General features: G+C 34.2%; 1 protein-coding gene across 3 annotated transcripts in view; it reads right to left on the reverse strand.

Annotated features, from left to right (window-relative positions):
- Positions 1 to 20,251, reverse strand: part of LOC109267758 (cadherin-10) — a 179,327-nt gene that overhangs the window by 114,203 nt on the left and 44,873 nt on the right. The window lies entirely within an intron of this gene.

Consider the following 20,251-nt stretch of genomic DNA (forward strand, 5'->3'; position numbering starts at 1 on the left):
ATGACAACTAAATGCAATGTATAACTGTGGGGTGCATCATTTTGTTATAAAGGGCTTACTGGGACTACTGGCAAGATTTGAATGTGGTCTGAAATAGATGTTTGTAATGTATTAGTGTTAATCACAACAGAACCATTAAAATAAGGAAATTGTGTAAGAGAATGGCTTTGTTTGAAGAAAATAAATGCTAAATTACTTGGATGTGGAATAAAAAGATGTTAAGAGGAAAAAAAAAAAAAAAGAAAGAAAAAAAGAAGTTGTTTCCAGGAAGAGAATCAGAGAGAAAATTCACACAACAAAAGAAATACACACTTTAACTTCACAAAAATAATCAAATAGTCTTATGTAGGAATATATATTCAAATGGCTAAATACAACATACACTGGTAAAAATATATTGCAACTCATTAAAACTCTTAGAGACACCAATTACTTTTTTTTTTTTTAATTTTTTTTTACATTTATTTTCGAGAAACAGAGTGAGACAAAGCGTGAATGGGGGAGGGGCAGAGAGAGTAGGAGACACAGAATCTGAAGCAGGCTCCAGGCTTTGAGCAAGCGGTCAGCACAGAGCCTGATGCGGGGCTCGAACCCATGAACTGTGAGATCATGACCTGAGCCGAAGTCAGAAACTCAACCGACTGAGCCACCCAGGCGCCCCAGAGACACCATTTTCTTTTTCTTTTTTTTTTTTTAACGTTTTTTTTTTTAATTTATTTTTGAGACAGAGAGAGACAGAGCATGAACGGGGAAGGGGCAGAGAGAGAGGGAGACACAGAATCGGAAGCAGGCTCCAGGCTCTGAGCCATCAGCCCAGAGCCCGACACGGGGCTCGAACTCACGGACCGCGAGATCGTGACCTGAGCTGAAGTCGGACGTTTAACCGATTGAGCCACCCAGGCGCCCCCAGACACCATTTTCAAACACAGTAGAGAAGTTGCTTGGAAAAACTTAGGTTGAAACAATTTAGAGTGCTGGAGAGAATATAAAAAATACTTTAATAAAAGTAATAAATACAAGACAAGAAGGGCCCCTAGGTGGCTCAGTTGGTTAAGCCTCCAACTTTGGTTGAGGTCATGATCTCACAGACCCTGGTTTGAGCCCCGCATCGGGCTCTGTGCTGACAGCTCAGAGCCTGCAGCCTGCTTCGGATCCTGTGTCTCCCTCTCTCTCTCTGCCCCTTCCCCACTCATTCTCTGTCTCTCTGCTTCTCAAGAATGAATAAACATTAAAAAAAATTTTTTAAAAAGAGACAAGATTCAGCAACAAAGTATAATGGAAAATAAAAACCTAGACCAGTGAGTAGAATAACAGATCACAAAGCTATTTTTCTATGAAAATATGTCTATATGAGAAAACTCACTTTTCAGTTTTGTGGCCCATGTTGGGTATACAACTCAAGACCAAAATTATAGATTTAACACCCAAAATTAAACATTTAAAGGCAGATGCTCATATCATGGAACCGAAGAAAAATTATCTTAAGCAAAACTTGAGGAATAAAGGAAAGTCAATGCATAAACAGTAAAGGTGAAGAAAAAACAACTGATGATGAGAGGCTCTGACCACAGGCTGACCTTCACCCATATCTTGAGCCAGATTAAACTGTGCAGGTAGGGCGCCTGTGTGGCTCAGTCGGTTAAGCATCTGACTTCAGCTGAGGTCAAGATCTCATGGTTTGTGAGCTCGAGTCAGGTATTGAGTGAGCTCGATCCCACTCCAGGTGAATTCCTGCCTTGCTTCAGGTGAGCCCTGCTTCTCTCTCTCTCTGTCCATTGTGGGATTTTCTCTCCCTGCCTCTCTCTCTCTCTCTCTCTCTCTCTCTCTGCCCCTCGCTCACTTGTATCCTCTCTGTCTGTCAAAAAAATAAAAATAATATGAAAATAAATAAAATAAAATAAAAATGTGCAAATAAACCAGAGAACTCTAAGATAAAAACTTGAAAGCAGTCAGATAAAAATAGTCTTATTATCTTCAAAGGGGAAGTGACTGTCAGCTGATTTCTCAACAGCAACAATTCATTAATAATGCAGGAGGCAGAGAAATGTTACCTGAAGTGGTTGCCATTCTCAAATTCTATACCCACATAAATTGACTTTTTAACGCAAGGCCAGAAATATCATCAGATAAACAAAGCCGAAGATATCATCACCAGTGTATATATTAATAAATATTAAGGCAACTGATTCTTAAATGAATGTCTGAGATGTAAGAAGAAATAGTGAAGAGAAAGCAAAACATGTAAGTAAATCTAAAGAAACAAGGAATATAAAAGACAAAGATGGCATAATTCATGTTGGAGATGAATAGCAATAATGTATTCTGTGATACTTGTACAATCCAGCCTCTAGTTCCCTTTGCAGAGTAGAGAAACTCTTGAAGATATTTTACAACAAGGAGAAAAGAGTGTGAGAACTTGTCAAGGCATTAAAAAAGATGCTCACTGTGTATCAAGTTTATGATGACAAGAATGCAAGCACTATTCAAGCTACTTTTTCTTAAAATAAAGAAATACAACACTTTAATTCTCAGGATTTCTAATCTTTTAAATTAGAGCATACTCAATAATATTAGCTTTATATTTTTTTTTCATTTCCTATAAATTTATATCAAATATTAGATAAATGTTTTAAAGCTTTGACAAAAATATAGCAACTCTAAAGTAATAGAAGTGTTGTAATTTTCCTCAATGATTATTAAGATCACACTACATGGTTTCATCTTGCATAGACATTTTTATGGTCCCATACTACCATGCATAAAAGGACTTTCTACATTAGTATCCTAAAGAAAACATGGACACAAGATCAACATACTTTGTGTGTGTGTGTTAAGGGACAGATAATAAATATTTTCAACTTTGAAAACCACATAGAGTATCTACACCATATTTTTCCTCTTCTTTCTCTCTCTTTTTTTAAAAAACATAGCTTTAAAAACTTGTATAAATTAGGTTACGAGCTAAAAGACTACCATTTGGTTCAATTTATCCCACCAACCACAGTTTACCAACCTCTGCACGAAGACAACAAAATGAAGAGTTACGGCTAATAAGCAGAAACAAAAAGTAATAATATACAATTAGAAAAAATTCAATTTGTTCAAAAGGAAGTCTAAAAAGAGAAAACGGCAACAAAACCAGATGGTACAGATCGAAAACAAAGAGCAGGATGATAGACTCAAACCGAAACATATCAATAATCATATTAAATGTAAATAATTTGAAAACCTCAATATAGAACTTAGAAGCGAAATTAATCATTTTGAACTTCTGCCAATAAAGTCTCTCCACCAGAATGAAGGATAATTGTAAAACAGGAGACGATTTTCAAGTAAATTTTTAATAGTTATTCAAACTGACCTGAGACAAAGAGATAAACTTCACCCTCAATGTATTCTCATTCTCAGTCTGCAAATTTACAGCAGTCCTTTGCTACATTTCTAAGAATTAATTTAAGATACTTCCATGTGCTTTCATAGTCTGCATATTTGTTAAGACTCGAGCAAACTTTACATTGTTTTAACAAATCTTAATTCCTTATTCATTATCCTGTTGCTGGGAGTTTGGATTTTCCATTTGTTGTTTTACAAATATATTTCTACTAACATTTTTTTTTATTTTTTTTGTAGAATTAATGCTTTCTAAATTATACAAACTGGAATTATTGGGTTGAAAATAGAAAAACTTGTAATTTATTATATATTGTTTAAAATATTGATTTCTGATCGTTTCAATCAAATTATAGAGCTATCATTCACGTGTACCTGTTTTGTATTAATCTGCCAATAATATTTTTACTTATATTTTCAACTTCATTTCTAAGATATTATCTCTCTTGTTTCTAAGGACAATTTTCACTTTTCTTTGTGATGACCTGTCGTCTCCATTTCTTCAATTATATCAGTTATAATTGAATTTAATTTCCCTATGTTGTTAGCCAGTAGCTCCAATAACAAGTTAGAGTGAGGATAACTTTTCTATTACTGAGTTGTTCCTGATGTGTATTACATGTAATTTTCATGAGAGTTTCCTTCACCTTTCAGAATTTCTCTTAATTCATTGATTTTTTTTTTCTTTTTGTTGTCAGAGCCATGTGCTTTTTTGGGATTGTGATATTATTTGACTTAAACTCTGGAAGATTAAAGCTTCTCACTGTTTTCATATTTAAAAAAAAATGTCCCCTTTGAACAGTATCTTGTTTTAGTGCTGGGGCAGAAAATACAGATTAACCTGGAATATCTTATGGTACTAGAAAACAAAAAAGTGCTCAAAAAACAAAATGATGGGGTATGTCAAAGGGCACAGGAGCCAATCTGAAAGAGCTCCCAGTTGCCAAATCTGAATGAATTCAAGCAACAAATTAAGTAACATTAGCTTGTAATCAAATACATAAAAATAAATACCCACATATCTGTCTGACTATAAATAAACTATTACATAAAACAACAAGAAAGAAGAGACACATTTCTCACACAGAACAATTTCAAATAATTTTGTAGATTCTACGTCTCAAGGATTTGGAACATAAGTGTTTGTCCCTTGAGTGTGGGCTGTGCTTTAGTGACTCATTTCCAGAGTACAATATGGAAAGTGATGTTACACTGGAGATCTTAGGAAGATTTCAAATCAACATTCACATCATCAGTGATAAGTAATACTGAAAGCAAGTGCCCCGGCTGTGACATGATGCTGAGAATGACACTTTACCTCCGTGGTCTCAGAATCCCCAAAGCCCATAACCACAATCTACACTTGAGAAAAATATCAGGATAGTCCAAGTAACAGACATTCTACAAAATATCCGATTAGTACAAGGTCATCAACAAAAAGAAATACAAGAAACTTTCACAGTCAGAAGAGCATAAGAATATATGACAGCTAAATGCAGGATCGTCTCCTATTGGGATTCTGGAAGAGAAAAATGGTCATTAGGAAAGATACAATGAAATCCTAATGAAGTATAGAGTGTAATTAATAATAACATAGGGGCTCCTGGGTGGCTCAGTGGGTTAAGAGTCTGACTTCGGCTCGGGTCACGATCTCACGGTTCATGGGTTTGAGCCCCGTGTTGGGCTCTGTGCTGACAGTTCATACCTTGGAGACTGCTTTAGATTTTGTGTTTCCCTCTCTCTCTCTGCCTCTCCTGCTCTCTCTCTCTCTTCTCTCTCTCTCTCAAAATTAAAAAAAAAAAAAAAACATTAAAAAAAATTAAAAAAATAATTATACATACCATTCATTATTTGGGACAAACATATTATAGTAATTTAAAATCTTAATAATAAGGAAAACTGGGTGTGGAGTTAATAGAAACTCTCAAATAAAATAAATGTTAAATAAAATAGTGTATTTTAAAAAGTCTTTTTGGGACTCCTTTCTGCATTATCATTTTATTTTATTTTATTATCATTATCATTTCATTTCTTTCAAAGAAATATTTAATAGATGCAAAAAATGCAATTTACAGAAACTAAGAAGGAAAGAGAATCTGAGTATCCTTATGACTGTTAAAGAAAATAAGTCAACAGCCCAAGTTTTCTTACAATAAAACTGCTGCATCCTAGGGTATTTTTAGTGAATTTTTAGTGAATTTAGCTAACAGTCATGAAAGCAATAATTCAATCACACACAAATTATTTAAGGTTATATGAATTGGTAACATTTTCTATTTCATTTTATGTGATTATCATAATTTTGATATCTAAATATGATAGGAATAGACCTAAAGAAATTTCACAGGGTGATATCTTGGATAAAAACACATGATTTTATAACAGTACAATTTTAAACAAAGTAAGAACAAATGGAATACAAGAATAGAAAGCTATTATATCATTACCAAACATGAATTTTTTCAACTCTACAAGTTTAGTTCAAACAAGAAAAATCATTTAAGTCAATCCCTAGACTAACATACCAGTAGGAAAATAAACAGTTCCATAGATACATAAATATATTTGATAACACTTCATATTCATTTATGATTTAAAAACAGAGCACATTAGGATGAAAAGGCCATTTTTAGTATAATAAAAAATATATTTTTTTTTTTTAATTTTTTTTTCAACGTTTATTTATTTTTGGGACAGAGAGAGACAGAGCATGAACGGGGGAGGGACAGAGAGAGAGGGAGACACAGAATCGGAAACAGGCTCCAGGCTCTGAGCCATCAGCCCAGAGCCTGACGCGGGGCTCGAACTCACGGACCGTGAGATCGTGACCTGGCTGAAGTCGGACGCTTAACCGACTGCGCCACCCAGGCGCCCCAATAAAAAATATTTTTTAAAACAACCCTAAGAAACTTCACGATTAATAACAGAATGTTGAACTCTTTTTAAAAAAATCATGAGCAAAATAAAGATGTTCTGTCTCAAATCATCTATTCAGTATTGCATCAGAGCTTTCTTCAGTGCAGAAAGACAAGTAAAAAAAGGTGTGTGTTTTTTTTTCCCCTTGATCCCACCAACATTCTCTTCTGCCAGATACTGCTGCATACATTACTCCCTTCCATAGCAAGACTCTCTAAAGTTTCTGGCATGTACTTTCTCTAATTTCTCTCCCTTCATTCCTTTTTAAATCACTGTAATAAGAATTCTGGATGACCGTATCATTGAAAGCAGAGCATCAAGTTCACCTATAATCTCTGAGAAACTAAAGTTAGTATTCAAAAGTCCCAACATACTTGACTTTCCAGCAGCGTCTGGCACAGTTAATCCACACTCTTCTCCAAACATTTTCTTTACCTGTATTCTAAGACACTCCAGGCTCTTAGTGTTCCTTGCAGTTCAAGGAATGTTTATGTTCCATTTCATTCATCGTGTGTTTCATCTCTCCCCCCATATCCTCGTCTATCTCACACATGTTTCAATATGCGTTTGCCCCTGAACCCGGCCCTGTGTCCTCTTCTCTCAGAACACTCAATTACTTGATATCCTACAGTCCCGAATAAAAGCAAATCCATCTTTCCAGTTGCTTGGGCCAATTTTTTCTTTTCAGTGTTTATTTATTGCGAGAGAGGGAGAAGGAGAATGTGCCCTTGAGCCGGGGGAGGGGAAGAGAAAGAAGGAGAGAGAGAATTCCAAGCAGGCTCCACGCTCTCAGCACAGAGCTGGATCTCAAGAACCTCGAGATCATGACCTGAGCTGAAATCTAGAGATGGATGCTTAACTGAGCCACCCCGGTGCCCCTAAATTTTTTGAGTCATACACAACAACCCCAACACCCCGTGTGTACTACTGCAGAAATTTATGTTGTATCGACGTTAAAGCCGGAAGCCAGAATGAGATTTTTAAAACGTAATTCATGTAATGCCACTCTTATGCCAAAATTCTACAGAACCTCTTATTTCGCTCAGAGTACAAGTCAGACTACTTAAGAGGTCCTGTCTACATACTGTTCCCTATTGCTGCTGCAACAAATTACCACAAACCCAGTGGCTCAAAACACTGCAAATTAATTTTTCTATAGTTCTGGAAGTCAGAATAAAATCCAGGTGTCAGCAGTGCTCCTCTCTTACTGGAGGCTTCAGGGACGTCCTCACAGTTTCCAGATTCCAGGGGCTCTTTGCATTCATTGGCTTGCATCCCTTCCCTCCACTTCACAGTTTATCATCCTAATCCCTAGTTCCACTGTTATGTCCCTTTACTGACTTGGGCCCTCTTGCATCTGTCCCACGTGGGTACATTGGGATCACCTGAATAAAGCAGGCTAATCTTCCAATTTCAGGGTCCTTTATTTCATTACAGCTTCACAGTCTTGTTTTACTATTTAAAATAACATATTCATTGGGGCGCCTGGGTGGTTCAGTTGGTAACCGTCAGGGTGTTGAGTTAGGCTCAGTTCATGACCTTTCAGTTTTTCGGTGGGTGGTTTCGAGTCCCACAGTGACTGACAGTGCAGAGCCTGATTGGTTTTCTCTCTCTCTCCCTCTGCCCCTCCTCCGCTCACATGCTCTGTCTCTCTCTCTCAAAATAAATAAATAAACTTAATTTTTTTTTTCATGTCCATCCATCTTTGAGAGAGAGACAGAGTACAAGCAGGGCAGGGGCAGAGAGAGCAGGAGACACAGAATCAGAAGCAGGCTGCAGGCTCTGAAATGTCAGCACAGAGCCCAACTGGGGGCCCGAACCCACAGCGGTGAGATCATGACCTGAGCCGAAGTTGGTGCCTAACCAACTCAGCCACAAATTCTGAGAATTAGGATGCGGATATCTTTGAGGGCCACTATTCTGCCTACTATTCTCTGTGAGATCTGGGCATCCCGTTACCTCTCAGACCTCCCCTTCTACCACCTGTTTATTGATTCCTTTTTTCCACACTCACTTCCTTGCTCTTCTTGGAATATTCCAAGGAACTTCCTGATTTGGAGAGTTTTCAGTATATATATATATATATATATATATATATATATATATATTCAGTATATATATTCAATATATATATTCAGTATATAAATAAATATATATATATATTCCACTGATAGCTGCTTAGTTACCTCTTTAACTTCCTCCAAATCCTTTGCTCAAAAACCACCTTATCAATGAGGAAATATCTGACCACCAGCACCCACTATGTTTCATTTCCCAATATTCCACCCCTTGTTTTTCCTTTTTTTTTTTTTTTTTTTTTTGAGAGAGTGAGAGAGAGAGTGGAGGAGAGGGGCAGAAGGAGAGAGAGAATCTTAAGCAGGCTCTACACTTAGCACAGAGCCTGACTGGGGGCTTAGTTCCACGACCCTGGGATCATGCCCTGAGCCAAAAATCAAGAGTTGGACACTCAACTGACTGAGCACCCCAGGCACCCCATCTCTTCTTTTCTAATAGCTCTCCTCATCTTCTGAAATATTGTAATAGTAATATATTTATTATGTTTCTTTTTAATTTCCTGAATTTCCTACTAAAAACATGAGCTTCATGACATAGGATATGTTGTTAAGTTATGTGAACTAGTGAAATAACAGGTGCCTGCTCCATAACTATTATGGATTTGGAGATGAAGCAATCAATAGGAAAAAAAAAAAAAAAAAGATGACCTAAAGAAACAATTGGTAAAATACTCGAAAAATGTTTTCACAAAAATGAAAGCTCACTGCTAATTAGGATAATGCTAAGTAAAATACCAGACTGGGGGTTGGGGGTGTTAAATAACAAAGTTGGGTATCCAAAGTAACAGAACTCTCATATACTGCTAGTGAGAATATGTATTGGTTAACATTTAGGAAGCTAATATGGAACTCTCTGGAAAAATTAAAGCTAGGCACACACTATATATATCAGCAGTTTTACTCCTAATTATATACTCTAAACTTATTCAGTATACATACGTATCAGAATGCATATTTAGATGTTCATAAGGGCATTATTAATAATAGCCAAAGCTAGGGGAAGGGACACTATTGTATATTCATTATTAATATTATCTCACTAAATCCAAACACCTTCATATAAAGAAATCCTTTACAAAATGGGTTAATTTTATAAACCTATTTGAACAAAGGAAAAAAGACACAAAATAATATATGAACTATAATTATACCTGATTTCAGAAACATTAAAAAAACTATAGTATCTTGTTTAGCAAGGGCTACATACAAGTTCAAAGTATAAAGAAAAGCAAGGCATTATTAACACAACATGAAGCCTATCGACACCTTCATAAAGGAGAAATGTTGTTAACATACCCACAGAGAAAGTTTCATAAGGCTAGCAATTTTCCATTTCCATTGATTTATATTTACTCATTAAAGTGTATATACATGTTTTATTCAACTTTCAGTATGAATTACATTTGAAAAAAAAACACTTAAAGGTCAGTTAATAGGAAGTTAAGGGTAAAAAAACCTATCTTGCCAGTATAAAAATTGGTAAAGGATATAAACACTCATTTAAAGAAATGGAAAACACTTTAATAAGCACATGAAGAAATGCTTATCATCACTTAAAATAACAGAAATATGTTTTCATTCATAAGACTGGAAGAATTAAAAGATGATGATGATATAGAGATATGATAAAATGGTGAAGAAGCACTCTCATCCACCATTGATGAACCATTTAGCAATACTAATTAAAGTATAAAATCGCTCAAGACTGCTTCAGCATCTCCACCTTTCATCTTATTCCTGAAGATATGCCAGCAGTGTGTGAAATAACAGTTCATGTTATTATTAAATTATTTTTAATAACTGCTTGCAAAAGGAAAATGATAAACAAATTATGATATATCCACAGGAAACTATACAGAAACTAAATTTTTAAATAAATCCTTATTTACTGAAACTGAGAGTCCTCAAATTATATTTTTAAGTTAAAAAATGACATTATATAAGATTGCATAAAGTACATCGCCATTTATGTAAAAGCAAATCGTACATGTGTGGTTATATAGTTCCATAATGTCTCTTGAAATATATACCCACTGCCAAAAACCACCTGGTAAATGCAATTATTTCTTAGGAAGAGAACTAGGAAGGCCTGAGGATCATGGTGGGAGTCTTAGTTTTAACTGCATACTCTGTTTTGCCCTTCAAATTTTATACAAAGTAAATGCATTATCAATTCCATATATAAATTAAATAATAAACACATAACAAAATAAGTTTGACACCTCTATGATGTAATAGAAATATCCCTGTTACCCATGCAGTTTTAGTTTTCTATTGATATCATTCTGAAAAGACAGTTAATATACTTATCATTATATTTTTTTAATGTTTATTTATTTTTGAGACAGAGAGAGACAGAGCATGAGCAAGGGAGGGAGGGGCAGAAAGAGAGGGAGACACAGAATCTGAAGCAGGCTCCAGGCTCTGAGCTGCCAGCACAGAGCCTGACATGGCGCTCGAACTCGTCAACTGCGAGATCCTGACTTGAGATGAAGTTGGACGCTCAACCGACTGAGCCACCCAGGCGCCCCTATCATTATACTTCTTAAATAAGAATATAATTGTTTTAGTGAGGTAACATACAGAATATTAACAACAACAAGAATATCATTATTAATAATGGTGTAATGAGGTGTAATGTTGGCTATTATATACCCTGGAGTCATCTCTTCTGGGTTAGAACTCCAGCTCTACAAGTTACTTGATTTGTGCCCTTAGAACACTTATTTAGACAATAAGGACATATTTTTCTTAATTATAAATGAGAGATAATAATAAAAATATCTTATGAGGTTACTGTAATATTAAGTAATAATAAATAAATCAAATTTTACAGTTATCATTATCAGGATATATCAGTGTGTTTCAGATTATTATAAACTATATCTTATTTAATTCTCACATAAAACCATGTGTAATAATATTTACATCAATTTTTTTTTGCTTTCAGAAGTGTGTAAGTATTAGCGGCAAGAAAAGTGTTGTTTTTTTAATTGTTTTACTTCTCTTGGTGATTTACATGGCAGTATTCTTTTTGTTTAGTGATTATGATTATGTGTGGTGCTCACTGTCACCTTGATAGATATTTTCAATTCTAATTTTTAATAAGGAAAGAGAGCTCATCTGTTTTTGCACATTCACATCCTCTTTTTCCACATCATAATATCCTATCACTAGCTCTTCATCAGTTCAAAATATCTCTCATTCTCCACTTATTTTGTCTAATTGATAATATGCCTATGAGAAACTGTCCAACACAAAACTAACTGACTCCCATTTGCCTCAGATGATTACAGTAACTCTCTCCTTGGTCCACACTGATTTTTAAATTGTCACGCCTGTCTTTTGATTGAGTTTGCATGACACAACAAAATTAGTCACTTATTCTTTGCAGTTTTTTTTCCCTCCCTTGTCTTCTATAATAATCCTAGTCTTGCCCTTCTTCCCCACCACCCCACCACCTCGCTTCTCCTTGGATGTTCTCTGCCTCTACCTGTATGCTATTTGATTTTTAATCAAAAGTCATGTCCTTGATATTTGCTTTATCTATTTATTGTTTCCCTTCAGAAACTCAGACATCAAGGATGCAGAAACTGGGTCTGTTCATGATTCACAACTCTATCCTTCTGTTCTGCTAGACTCAGAATAGTCGAACACATATGTACAAACTAAATTTGTTGCTAGATTTGATGTAGGTTTGTGGCGAAATTGGTGTCAAGGAAAATTGCAAAACTCAGTGGTCTTGGAGTGTTTTTGGGTATTTGGAAGACATAATACTGAACTGAGAAGTTCACTGATGGAATTTAAGCTAAACAGCCACCAAAATAGGAAATATTCCTTTAGAAAAAGGTCTATAATAGTATATGCTCTTACTTTGTAAAATTTCATACTTCATAAAATAATTTTAGTACTGGACTGAGAGTTAACATCTGAATTTAAAATTCTAAATTTAATAGTTTTATGTAATCCATAAACACATACAGTGTAGTTTTAAATGCGAAGTTAAAGAAGTGAAAGAATTTTACTGAAAGAGGGAATCTGAAATTTACATAAAATGCCCTTTGCCTATTGTGGATTAGGGTTCGAAGGAGAGAACCAAAGGAGAGAACTATATTCCAACAAAATTACTGCTCCCTTCTCTAAATTTAGCCCATCTATATAGAAACTTACATGTTCATACTGTTCTTTATTTTTGCTTTTAGTTGCAATTATGAGAAGCCATGGAACAGTTACCCAATTAGCATCGCAATAATAATAATGGCAATAGTAATAATAATATTAATAAAATATTAAGGTTAAATAATATTGTTTACTAAAAAATGTAGAAATTTAACTATGAATATTTAGGAACTCACTTCAGAACATTTATTAAAGTATTCACTCCTTTTCATGCTTTCATAAAAGGTAACTGAGAATCTGAATATATGAACATATACCAAGTGTGAAACATTGGTGAGCAAACACAATAACATACATCCCACTTTTTCATTTTCTTTCCTGAAGAGAACATTATTTTTCAGTACAATGGGGACAGAATTTAATTGAATATATAATTATGTATTGTCTCCAAGAAAGAAAATGAGAGGGCTTTGGTAGAAATTCATAATACAATAATAATAATTTCCCATGCTTCATGACCATTACACATGCACCTGTTACTGATAAATTACGCTGAGATACTTTCTGCTGAGCAAATTTATGTGAGATTTAATACATTTTTCATCTACAGAGATTTCTCCCGAGTTTTTGTTAAAAATCTACTCAATTTTCACATAATCTTCATTATAAAGTAATCATGTTTCTTAAAAGTTTATATTTGAAAAAATGATGGGTTAAATTATAGTTTTAAATTTTTATTTGAATTTGAATATTTTGAGATAATAAGTTTTCCAAAACGTAATTGGCACAGAAAAAAAAATTTTAATCATTTTTTATTGTCATCAGTCTATTATTATTTTGAATGACCTTCTATCTACTTCCAACTATTACTAGTCTTTGTGAATTCATTGGCCTAAAATCACAGAAAAAAAACCTTTAGAAAATAAACCCATAATTATCTTTTTTCTAAAATATATTCCAATAAAAGTAACTTCAAGGGATGTGACATAGGGAGGTAGATTTTAAGAGGTGCTATGTGGCTAACTGAAGAAACAGGAAAAGAGAAGAGGTTTCTGTGGGGAAGGGCTAATAAATTAGTAAACATGAAACAGGAATATACAAAAGTCAGGCTGTGGTAGGAAAGAAAAGATGACAACATTCACAGCCTCTCTGGGATAGTAACTCAAGGGGAAAAAAATGGGAGAATGAAAGGGTAGACTTTCCACAAATCCTTTAAGGACAATATGGGCAGTGGAGTGTGGTAAATGTTTAGGTGGGGTGCGTGTGTGTGTGTGTGTGTGTGTGTGTGTGTGTGTGTGAGTTGTTTCATGAAGGTTATAAAATGAAGTTGTCACACGTATTTATGAATAATCTTTTTTAATTTTTTAAATTTTTTTAATGTTTATTTTTGAGAGAGAGACAGTGTGAGCAGGAAAGGAGCAGAGAGAGAGGGAAACACAGAATTTGAAGCAGGCTCCAGGCTCTGAGCTGTCAGCACAGAGCCCGATGTGGGGTTCAGACCCTTGAACTGTGAGATCATGACCTGAGCCGGTCGGACGCTTAACCAACTGAGCCACCCAGGCGCCCCTATATGAATAATCTTGATATTTGGTAGCATGTTATGCAAATAACTTCATGGAAGACTATAGAAAACATGTTATCACTACTACCAGTAAAACTTGTAAGTAAAAAGATGATTGTGGTTGTTATTTATATATGAGCATTCCATACTTAATTCCATGTATCTTGTAAATAAATGTCATTTATTTTTAACATGCAACATTTACCATTTGATGTTTTTCTTGAAAATGCTAAAAGGGACCCTATTTCCTAATATTTTAAATGAGAAAAAATATAATGCTCACACATTACATCTAAGCTCAAAACCAATTCTAAAATTTAGTAACCAAAGTACAGTAAAATCTGTATAATATGAATAACGTGCTATAATGTTAATATGTAAAATGCTTAAATCCGTGTTACCTGATCACCTGAGGTTAATATGAATTAGTATGGCTTCTCTCTGTTATAAAACTTGGATACACATTCTTTTTGACAGCCTTTGATATCTTCAAATCATCTATGCCTGGTTTTGAAGTTTCATCCTCAATGCAAATGCATCTGGAATGCAACTCAACTACCTTCCTAAATATTGCTTTGTTAAAATATAGTGAGCTTTGAGGATGCAAGCATATTTTCCCTATATAACTTCTGGCTGAAATATCATTGTATTGAAAGATATAAATATTGTATGCATTTTGAGAATTAAAAACCAAGAGGTGGTCTGCCTGGAAAACATTATCAATGTTCCGCAGGCCAGGCTTCTATTTAAAAATGCTTTTATTACCTCTTGCTTGAAGATTAGTATAAGAAGATCTTAAGCACTCTAATTCAGATTTGTCTTATTTTGTGATCTTTGCATATCAGATAAATAATGTCCTGATCCATCCAAAAGTCCAAATGTCCCCTCATCAGGAAGGTCTAGAACCACCTAATCTAAAGGAGTCTCTGCCAATATCTGTCACATCATCCTCATTTACTTTCTTCCAGGACTTTTTCTATCCAAAATTGTCTACTGTGTTATTTGTTTCATGCCTCATTCTTTTAGTGGCTGCAATTAATAGGGTTCAAATAGAAAATAACCATATACCAACACTCTGCCTGCCCCCGCCCACTAAAATCAGATCTCTATATATTAAACAGTTAAAGGGTTTTCTGTTGTTGTCATTTGTTTGTTTGTTTAATGTAGGTCTTTTTTGGTCATATTTGGATTGTTTTTAAGAAATATTCACCCGGAATTTTTAGTGTCAAGAACAGTATTATTACAGTCGTTAAAATATCCAACTCTCTGAAGATAATATTTAACATCCATTAAAATGTTTGCAATTTCTGAACTCTTATGTAGCATTTTCTCCACGTGCTCGACTCAGATCTGTTCACCCCTGGAAGACTGCAGTGGGGAGGTCAGGGAAGCTTCCTCTCTCTATCCTAGTTCTCTATCCTAGATAGATAGATACATAGCTCTCTATCCTAGAACTACTCTTTCTCCCCTGTTAACAGGTTTGACTTGATTGTACCTACATTATTAAGGGTGAAAGGAACCTGGTCTAATATGGTGGGCACAGTTGGTATTTCTGGAATTTTGTTTAAGGTTAGGTTATTCTTTCATGGATCATGTTTTTTTCAGTTTTTGGAAGATCTTTCTTCTAGAAATTTACAGTGATCACTTTTTATGAGGCATTGTACATCAAAAGAGCTCCAAAGAAATACAGATAAGTAAAAAATAAAAGCATATACCTTGGCTCTCCAATCTTGACTTTTAATAACATTGATTTATGTGATGCAAATCCCAAAATTTCATTTCCACTTTACTTACAAGTACTGCAGAAATAGAACAGGGGGATAGTTGGTACTTATTTTTTTGTTGGTGGCTTTTGGGTTCTGTGCTCTATCAGAGATTAAAAGAGTCCCATAACTTCCTGTTAGCTTTAATTATTATTTTCTCCTTCTCTTAAAGGCAGATACTTCGTGAGCAGAGAAATTATATTTTCTCTACTATATACTTAATAGGAGTAATTAATATCTGAGTAGTGGGTCTTCTAGATATTTACTGAAAGAATGAATGCATACTTCATTTTTAGGGGGTTTGTGGAGCCCATAAGTCTACAAAAAAGGATGATTAAGAGGCGGGAACCAAATGCATGACTTCAAGATTAGATAGGACATGAAGGAGAGGAGATCTTAAGAGAAGTCTGTTTCAGAAAGTGAATACTAATGGCAACTCTGGAAGGAAGAAATAAAATTACAAATGGGAGCAGGTTCAGAAGAAAGAACCCAGAAAGAACTAAAATAAAGATTGAGCTATTTAGGAAAATGTAAAAAAAAACTGGCAAACTAGGACAGTATTTCTTGATCTTAGCACACTTGATGTTTGGAACTAGAAAATTTTATGGAGGTCTGTTCTATGCATTGCGGGGTTTAGCAGTAAACTTGGATTCTGCCAACTAGATCCCAGTAGCAGCCCCTTTACTGCCACCACCTGATGGTTTTATTGTACCAAAAAATGTAGACAGTTACCCTAATTATTTTTAAAGTATTATTATATTTTCACTTCCTGGAGTGAATTGTCTTACTATGCTCACTCAAAATCAGGTTATTATTACCCAAATATGTTATTAATTTTTCAGGGTGTTAGGGGTTTTTCTCAGTATCTGGTTTTTATTAAAAGTCTAATTTTAACATGCTCTTCCCCACTTGAGAGTAATTATTATATAAAGTGAATACAAAATTTTTGTAGTAAATAAAATTAGTATTTCTTTGACCACTGTTTATCTGTTACAGCTTAAAGTAAATTCAAGAGTATCTAGGTTTTTTATAGTTTAAATTCATGTTAATTAATAGACAGTGTAGTATAGATAAGAGTATCTAGTTTAATGTCATTATGTATATTGTTTGAATATTTGGAACCTAGATATTTGAAATTATTTGTCCAGGGTGATTGAATCAGGCAATAAGAAACCGTGATTAAAAGTTATACTTAAATAAAAATACTTTATAGTTATAATGATTCTCAAATCTTAAATTGGAAAAAATGTAATATGTCTATAGAAAGATGCAAAATGAAAGCAACATAGTACAAAAGTAGATTACTTGAAGTTCAAATTTAAACCCCTTGCTATGGAAGTTAAAGCGAGGTGACATGGTGTTATCCTATAAAGGAAACTTCTTAAAGGCAAATTTTGTTATTATCTCACTGAAAAGAAAAAAAAAATAACTTAATGACAATTATATTTTGGTTCAGGATGTATTTGATTGAATGGTTAGAGGAAAATGTGTTTTGATCCTCAAGAGCTGAACAAAGAAATGCTTTGAGTGAGTTCATTATTGGCTGGCTTCGTTGTTTCTTGTTTGTTTGTTTAATTTTAGAGAGAAAGAGCCAGGACGGGGGTGGGAAGGGGTGGGGAGAGAGAGAGAGAGAGAGAGAGAGAGAGAGAGAGAGAGAGAGAGAGAGAATATTAAGCAAACTCAGTATGGAGACTGATGCAGGGCTGAATCCCACGACTCTGGGATCATGACCTGAGCCGAAATCTAGAGTCAGACGCTCAAGCAACTGAGCCACCCGAGTGCCTCTTGGCTTGGTTTCTTAATAACAGTCATGGCAATGACAATTTGACGACTGATCTATCTCTTTTTCTCTTTCTTTCTCTCTGTTTATTTCTTCTTTTTTTCTAAATGGATTTTAAAATTCTCATATACTTTATAATGCAAAATATTATTAAATTAAAAATGAATATATAGTAAGATGAATATATTAAAATTAATGTGGATAAAACTAACATATATAATTACATAACATGAATATATAAATTAAACCATTCACATAATCATAGTTTGATTTCATACGTGAAGGAATGAAGGCTAAGAGAAGTAGGTTGATTTAACCACTATGAGAAAAATAATAGTAGAAACAAGGTTATATCCTAAGTCTTCTGATCATTGATTACATGCTTTTCCTTCTTTTTTAAGTGCATTTATTTATTTATTTATTTATTTATTTATTTATTTATTTTTGAGAGGGAGACAGAGTGTGGGAGTGAGGAGGGGCAGAGAGAGAGGGAGTAGAGAATCTCAAGCAGGCTCCACACTGTCAATGCACAGCCGGACACAGGGCTGGAACCCACAAACCATGAGATCATGACCTGAGCCAAAACCAAGAGCCTGTTGCTTAACCCACTGGGCTACAGAGGCTCCACAATTATATGATTTTCCTAAGCTTCCCTCAGCTTTTACCCAATGATAAGCAATAGGTTTTTCCCTCTGTTTCCCTTAATCAGTAATGGGCTTTTATCTGAGAAATTATATACCAATCTATTCTTTATAGGATTTGGTTGGCAAATTGTTTGGTATTAAAAAAAAAAAAAAAAAAGATTCCCTCTTCATGCATGTGCTTTCAGTCTTGTCCTCACCCTATCAGTGTAATTCTCTCCATTTTCTTATTCTGAGCTTCTCAAATATTTCCCACTACAATGGGGTGTCTATCATTATCTTCCATATGTCAAGTAATTAGAACATGTATTACTAATATATCTAAACCAACCTAGATACATCATTAAGCATCAATGTTACATTCCTACTTTAAAGGTAGTAAAAACTGGAAGTGAAATTTCTGAAAGAAAGGATAAATATGTATTAGATTTACTGTAAGTACTTTTAGAAAGAATATTTAGGGAATTTAAAATGTTTTATATCCATCGTAGTATATGTTTATTAAAATATTCTATATTGCACATTGCCTTTTTGACATCTGCAAATCTGTTTATATCTAAATAAGGTTTTTAATTGTATAAGTAATTAATGCAATATAAATAATAAGTAATTAATGCAAGTACTATACTATAGAAAAGGAAAATGTTTAAATAGCTATTTCACAGGTCATGACATGAATAAATGATTCAAACTACAAAGTGGTCCTGAAATATAAACCAAAAAAATAGATACTCTGGGCATTAGAAGTAAGCTTATTGCTACAGAATATAATAAATTTCTGTTGATCTAGTAATTCAGCACATATTATATAGAAAGGAACTAGTGGACACATCCCATAAATTCCTTATGTTTGTTCTTATTAAAGAGTTTTCTGACTTGCCTTTTTCAAGCAGAGTAAATAAGAATAAAATTTGGTTTGTATATCAAGATGCATATACAAGTATTACCAGTTTTAATTACCCATAGGGATTTAAATTCTAGACTAGTTCCCCCCCTCCCCCAAAGAACCGAGCAGGACCAGATGATTCTGGGAATTCAATCCAGTGCAACTCAGGTCAATTCAATCAATGAAATACAGGCGAATAACCCAAATAAGCTCTTTGTTCAGGAAGAACCAAAGAAAATTATTTACTGTATAGTTTCTTTGGTGTAGATTTCTGTTATTATATTTTCATGTGGTTGCTTTCATTAACTAAAAGTTGCCTATCACGACAACCATAAAATGTACCTTAATCCACTGATCTTGGACACCCAATCAGATGTGACCTGTGATAAGTCTGCTACTGTGTGCTTTCTGGTCATATTGCTCAGATTGCTGCCACTTTTCCTTCTCCTTATAATTGATATAACATTTAACCTTTAATGTCATCTATGCCATATTGGCAGACATTTAAAGATGACTGAAATAATTGGAACATGAAAAAACATATCAAAGTGTTTTAAAATCAATGAAAAAAATACTTTACATAACTTTTAAAAATAGTTTTTCTTAGAGGATTAAAAATTATTAGCGCATTTTAATTGTTTGGATGAAGCTATTAAAGTTTAGGTTAACGCAAAATTCTCCATCACGGTAATGTATCTATCATAACTTTATAGTGTTAACATAGGGTGTATTAACATGTGATTATATTTACTTTTATCTTGCTAGTGTTTCCCTTTCTTCTTTGATATATTTTTATACTGTCCATAAAAATAATAACCATGCCTATTAACACAAAACCTTTCTTAAGACACTAACTTCTACTACATTCAGATAGTGCCAAAAAAGAACACTCAAAATGAACAGAAGATAGTTCACACAAGCATTCATTGTTACTTTTCATTCGACTCCCAACCACAACTAATTTTCCTCACTTTTATAAGTGAATAGAGTAGAAACTTGTCTCTGTCCACATATCGCAATAAGTAAACCACTTCTACCTGCTTGTCTTCTATGTATTTTTCCTTTATATAAATGTGCCCACAGTGAGACTTAAGAAAAGTAAATAACACTCATATCTGAA

This window comes from Panthera pardus, unplaced genomic scaffold (assembly GCF_024362965.1).
Source record: "Panthera pardus isolate Hobbes unplaced genomic scaffold, ASM2436296v1 HiC_scaffold_2, whole genome shotgun sequence".
Lineage (NCBI taxonomy): Eukaryota > Metazoa > Chordata > Mammalia > Carnivora > Felidae > Panthera > Panthera pardus.